The following is a 6,010-nucleotide window of genomic DNA, read 5'->3' on the forward strand; positions in this document are numbered from 1 at the left end:
GACACAAGTGCCATGATAGACTGGAAGAAGATATTACATGTAAGGGATGGAAAACCTCCCTCCTGACTGTTCCAAAAGAAGCACCATTCTACGAATATGGTAAGAAATGCATTGTTAAGAGGTAATAAAAAATCACTGAGAATTTCAGTGGTGGCCTTCCTTAATATGCTGGGGTTGGCTGGAGAAGACATTGTTACAAAACTGGGCTCCATCCCACAATGGATGATAGGATCCTCATGTAATAGCATGCTACTGTTAGAAAAAGGTGGGTGCAATTATAGCAATGAATTACAAAATTGGTGTGGGTGGCATCCAGGACATGGAAGATGGTTAATAGAACTAAATCTTTTTAAAGATAAAATAGGCGGTCAACAGGGTAACAAATTATAAAAATAAATCAAGACTAGATGGTCAGGACACTACAGACAACTGCCTTTCTCCCTCCAAAGCCAGTCACTTTGCATTTCCAGACCTCAGTCCAATTTTCAGATCCAGCACCCATTCACTTAAGACTGAAGATGGAGCCTGAAACACTTCAATAAGTGTATTCAGTAGTTATTTCCCATGCATTCAGAATATTGTTCCAACCCTTTTACCAAAGGCAGAGCCCTGCAGCAGATCAAGGCACCAGAACAAAAGCCCTGTCATATCACTCAGTAGACCCTATGAACCCTATGATACTTGAGGGAGCTGTGGTTGGAAAAGTTGCCAGAAGGTTATTAGTAATCCCAGTATGAGAGCAACAGCACCGACTCCTAGGACTCTGGAGCAAGATGATGATATTGGTAGTAAAGAGCTAGAAACCATTAGAAAAGAAGTTCTTAGAGTCTAGTGGTCCTTGACAGGTGAAGCACTGACCATGGGATATCATGAAACTTGTAGCTCATGAGTTGTATGGGCAGCTATACATCATAAAATGGAAGTGACAGATACAGAATTGGGCATGAGCAGGGTCAAAGGACACAATTAAGTTGTACCAGGGGATGGCCAAGATCCCCATAGCCATAGCATCTACTACTACTGCACTGTTGTTCACAACTATAGTGTCACAAGTATCTCAGCTCACCACTATGGCTACATGGGGGTGTTCCTTATGACCAGCTGGCTGAAGAAGAAAAACTCCAACCATTCAAAGATGGGTCAGCTCAGCGTAAGGATGGAAGCCAAAAATAGATGCTGCTACACTACCATCCTATTTGGGGTGGCCCTGAAAGAGAACAGTGAGGGGAAATCCTCCCAGGTGGCAGAGAACCTAGTCTACTTTGTGTGGAAAGAAGAGCAGCTCAACGTTAGAGTATATATAATCTTGTGGATAGTGGTAAATGGAAGGCAGTTTGTTCAGGGGCTTAGAAGGAAAAATACTAGAATATCATGGGTAAAGTGTGAATATAAAGTGTGCAGAATTTTGTCTCCCATGTTAACATATATCAAAGTATCCTCTACCAAAAAAGCACTAATCAACAATCATGACTCAGTCATGGATTCAGCCAGTCTCTCTCACTGGCTGCTGGGGTACTGGCATGATGGGCACGTGAATGAAGAAGCTGTGGTTGTGGGGGTGGTGGCTAGGAGCAAACCCAATAAGGCTGATCTAGCTACTGCTACTGCTGCTGCTCTGCCATATGTCCAGCCTCTCAATCACAAGGCCAACACTTACCTCCAATATAACACCATCTCTTACAGAAACCAACTGTACAGTAAATGAAAATGGTCAGGCTTTTATACCGCTAGCCTCTGTGGCTATCAGCTGCAGACTTGAATATAGAAGGCACTTGGGAGCATGGATACCTGGAGTATGGTGTGGGCATGCGTGAGTGTGCACACCTGAGCCTAGAGGCTGAGCCTGTAATGGTGACGTCACTCAGACAAAGACAGCTATGGCTGAATGGCTACGAGAGGATGACACAACGCGAGAATGTCAGAGAGCCTAAAGAGAAAGAGTAAAGATTCGCTGGGGTTTGGGAGGCCTGGACCCTCAGCCTCCTTGCCTTGCCAACCTGTGGGCTTGCCCCACAACAATTGGTGTAGAAAGAGCATTGAAGCCTGAAAAAAGCCACTGAGGGCTCTAGGACTCTCGTTTATCCATCTGCCTGAATCGACAGAGAACCTGCCCTGTGCTTGCTGGCAATATACCAACCAACCATTTGGAGGTAAGCTGACTGCATTGGACCTCTTCTATCTGGAGAGACAGTAATTCAACTATTCTGGGGTAGTTATATATTCTGGATAGGAATTTTCCTTCTCCATCCACAGGATCTCAGTCAACCCCACCATCTGAGGATTTAAGAATGTTTGTTTCACTGAGCTAGAGCCTATATGGCTCTGCCTTAAGCCAAAGAGTCCATTAGCACTATCCTATACTGAACCACTCCAGAGTCATAACTGAGTTAAATCCTCAATCCACAACCATAACAAGTCTTCATAATTGGCTAAATCTGGAAATTAACTCTCAATTAAACAAAAACAACAACAAAAATTTAAGAATACTTAGGCAACTAGTTCAAATTGGAATCAAACCAAACCAGAACATCACATTTTCTCACATGTAACCTTTTGGGCTTATTGCCAAGGGAAGCTGTAAGCTTGGAACAGAAGTTCCCAGCACTGCACATACAACTCTAGTCAGCCTCCCCATGGCCTTAGCAGCCCTGATTAATTAGAAGCTCCTGACTTGACTCCTCTGGCAGGTTAGCTGATAAATATTTTCCAAAGTGTGCTCCCACCTGAGATTAGGGGAAATAACTACAATTTTTAAAACTTAACTTGCATTCAATTATCCATTTGCTTCTGATGGTGAAGAAAATATCAGCTACTTTCAAAATTCTACACCCACCAAACAACATAACCCTTAGGTCAAATCATAAAACTAAGTGGGCTATGGTTAATTGTGAAACCATCTCAATTCTCATCTTATGTAGCTTAATAAATGCTCTAAATATAGGGGGAAATTTTTAACCTCATTAATAATAAAATGGCCTCACAGCTCATGAAAAATCTTTGGGTTTCTCTTAAGGTGTGACAGGTGGGAGAGAGTTAATAAAACAGTATTCATGTGAAAACTTAGCTCTTAGATTAGCTCAGACAAGAGCTAGAGGTCTGGGATGAAGCTCTGTGAGGGCAAGAACCTTTCATCTTAGTGTATCACATAGCAGTTTCCTGGCACTCAGAGGGTCAATAATTATTTACTGAATGAAAGGATGAATGTGAGTTCCAGGTGCCATCTTGGTTGATGACACCCTGTGAGGGGACTTTGTCCCTTTTTCAATCTTCCCAAGTATCTCATTGTGAGAATGAGGAAGGCAAATTCTGCCTCTGGTTCAAGTCCTTGACTTAGATGAATTTAATGGATGCCACTGGGAAGGAAAGGCTAACTTAGGAAAGGAAAGAGAGTTGTGATTTTAAGAAAATTACTCCAAATCTATGTGGGAGGAGGATGTAAGAAGGGGAGGAATTTGGACCATTTGAGCAAATTTTACTGATAATTCAACACGGTAGTTTGTTCTGTTTTCTGCCACTTGAGGGTTAATTAAATTCATGACCTAGGATGCTAACCAGCCCCACATCTAAAATAATTGCTCCTCTGTTGGTGAGATGTAAAGCCGGGATTGATTTTCCCCTGGCTGATAGCTCTCCTTTCTGAGTCATGAATGTCATCTCCACTCTCCCCTCCACGTAATTTGATCTCTGTATTTGATCCCTATTTAGTAGTACACTTCACTAAACAGATGTCTGAGTAATTAAAATCCCACATGGGCACGCCCGTCAGTGAGTTACATCTATTTAACAGTCAGCTTAGAAACATTTCACCCTGGGCTCTTTCACCATCCTCGTGTCATATGTCACAGGCCTTGACCAGGCTTTAAATATTAGAGTTCAAACCTGCTATGTTTGTTCTTCTGCATTGAGCCCCTCTTTTCATTTTTCATTCTGCCTGCATTTATTTTCCTCACAACTCTCTGATCTCTTTCACCTTCAGCTCACCTGGATTTTCTATATAGTTTTTCACCAGCACTGAAATTCTCTTTGGGTGAGTCATCCTGTAGTTCATTCATGCCAGCACCAGCAACGAAAAAAAAATTGTTCGGAAGTTAATGCATACTACTTGAGTTTAGGCAAGCAAATTAAAAAATCTGTATGAACTTTATTATTATTGTATTTTAAAACTTGGCAAAAATTCGATTGACAACAGGAACTTCTTTTTACTGGTTTAGTCACAATCCCTAGCCTTGTTATCTAAACTAGCAAAGACCAGATAAGACATAGATTAACATCAGCCTTCTTAGACAAACAGTGACTTGGAACAGGAGCTAGTATTGAGGAAGGTAGAAGGACTCAACAGGACAGAATGCTGTGGGTGTGATTATTTTTATTGTTCATTATCCAGCATTATTATAGACCTCAGTGCTACACTGGTTTTCATTCTTGCCCTGTTCAGGATAACCTGACCTTGTCTGTTCCCAGCCCCTTCCTCTCCATGCAGCTTATATTTATCTTAAATCAGGGTGGTTCTTTTGCTGATCCAGTCCATTCAAGTGTTGTTTTCCCTCCAGGGAGTCCTTATCACATGTCTATGCATGCTCTGCTATAAGCTTCTTTCAGATCATTAATTTATTTCCCCCTGCTAAACAATGTTTACTAAGCTTGATCTGATTTAAATTACTTTTGGATATTTAAAAAAAAATAAATCTATTCTAAGAAGAAGATTTGCTATCACTGATATTTAAAAGAATGTGACTCTGTCCCTTAAGGCATATTTTTACAGAATTCTAAAAATGTTTGAGCAACAGTAATGCTGTTACAGCAAGCTTATGCCCTATTCTAAAGGGCACAACACCTATTTGTATATATAAAACCTGTGCATTTGCTAGGACTTTTTCTGCCCTCATATACCTGGAAAGAATCAAGTGCTAAGATTCAAAGTGAAGCTCTCAGTTTGCCTAATGGGATAGCCTGATACTGCATGTCAGTGACCAGAAGTATTTTGAAATGCTTCTTCTCTTTGGTGAAAGTGTTAACTTTCACAGCTTGACTTCATTTCTGCTTGATTTTGGAATTAACCCCACATGAAATATCTTCTGAATGCAACAATTAAAAACTGTTAATATGAAGAAAGTATTCTCTGAAAAAAATCAATTCACTTTGATGTAGATGAACATATTTATAACATATATATTTATAACATATATAACATAACATATAGCTGGAACATATTTATAAAAATGTTTAAATTATCTTAGAGGCTAGATTGTAAGCAAAAAAAAAACAACCCTCTAATTTAAAATATTGTGCCAACATATTTGCAGCTGTGACCTTTGGCAACATATGTAGCAAAAGATCATCAGATCCATGTGTTTGTAGATTATGTAACAGTGTGCAAGTGGCCAGGAAAGGGAGGATTTTGTGAAGAAAGTGGAAGTGTCCTATTTAACTTATAACCCTGACCAGTCCCATCTCAAGTTACTGTTGATCAAGTTACAGACCATCCGTTGTCAATTCAGGTGGAAAGGAAGAAAAATGTCTAGCAAACCTGCAATAAATGAATAAATGGGAACCACAAAACCGGTGGCTGTTATCATTAAAAATACAAATTTACTTATGTTCTCAAATTTAAAATAATGCAAAGAAAAATTATTTTACTAAAGTATTCTTCACCAGAAGTTGCTTGAAAATGTTTTAACATATGCTCCCCTGATAATAGTGTTGTAGAGCAACCCCGATACAAAACGGGGTGTCTGACTGTGGGTCCTCACCCGCGCGCTTGAAAGGACTTATCAATGCTCTACTGCAGGGCACACGCAAAAGGTTGAATAAAAGGGTTGTTAATAAAAGGTTATTTACATGAGGAAATGTACAGCTCTGGGAGACAAAGGAGGATGATACAAAAGCTCTTTGGAGAGACAAAGTTTATATCCAATGAGGTCAATCCCATCCCTGATGGCAGGAATCCCAAAATGAGCGCCCTCAGTTCCGCGGAAATGTACAGCTCCAGTCCTACCCAAGGATCAGGATG

This window comes from Talpa occidentalis, unplaced genomic scaffold, assembly GCF_014898055.3.
Source record: "Talpa occidentalis isolate TD23 unplaced genomic scaffold, MPIMG_talOcc4v2.1 talOcc4.14, whole genome shotgun sequence".
NCBI classification, from domain to species: Eukaryota; Metazoa; Chordata; class Mammalia; order Eulipotyphla; family Talpidae; genus Talpa; species Talpa occidentalis.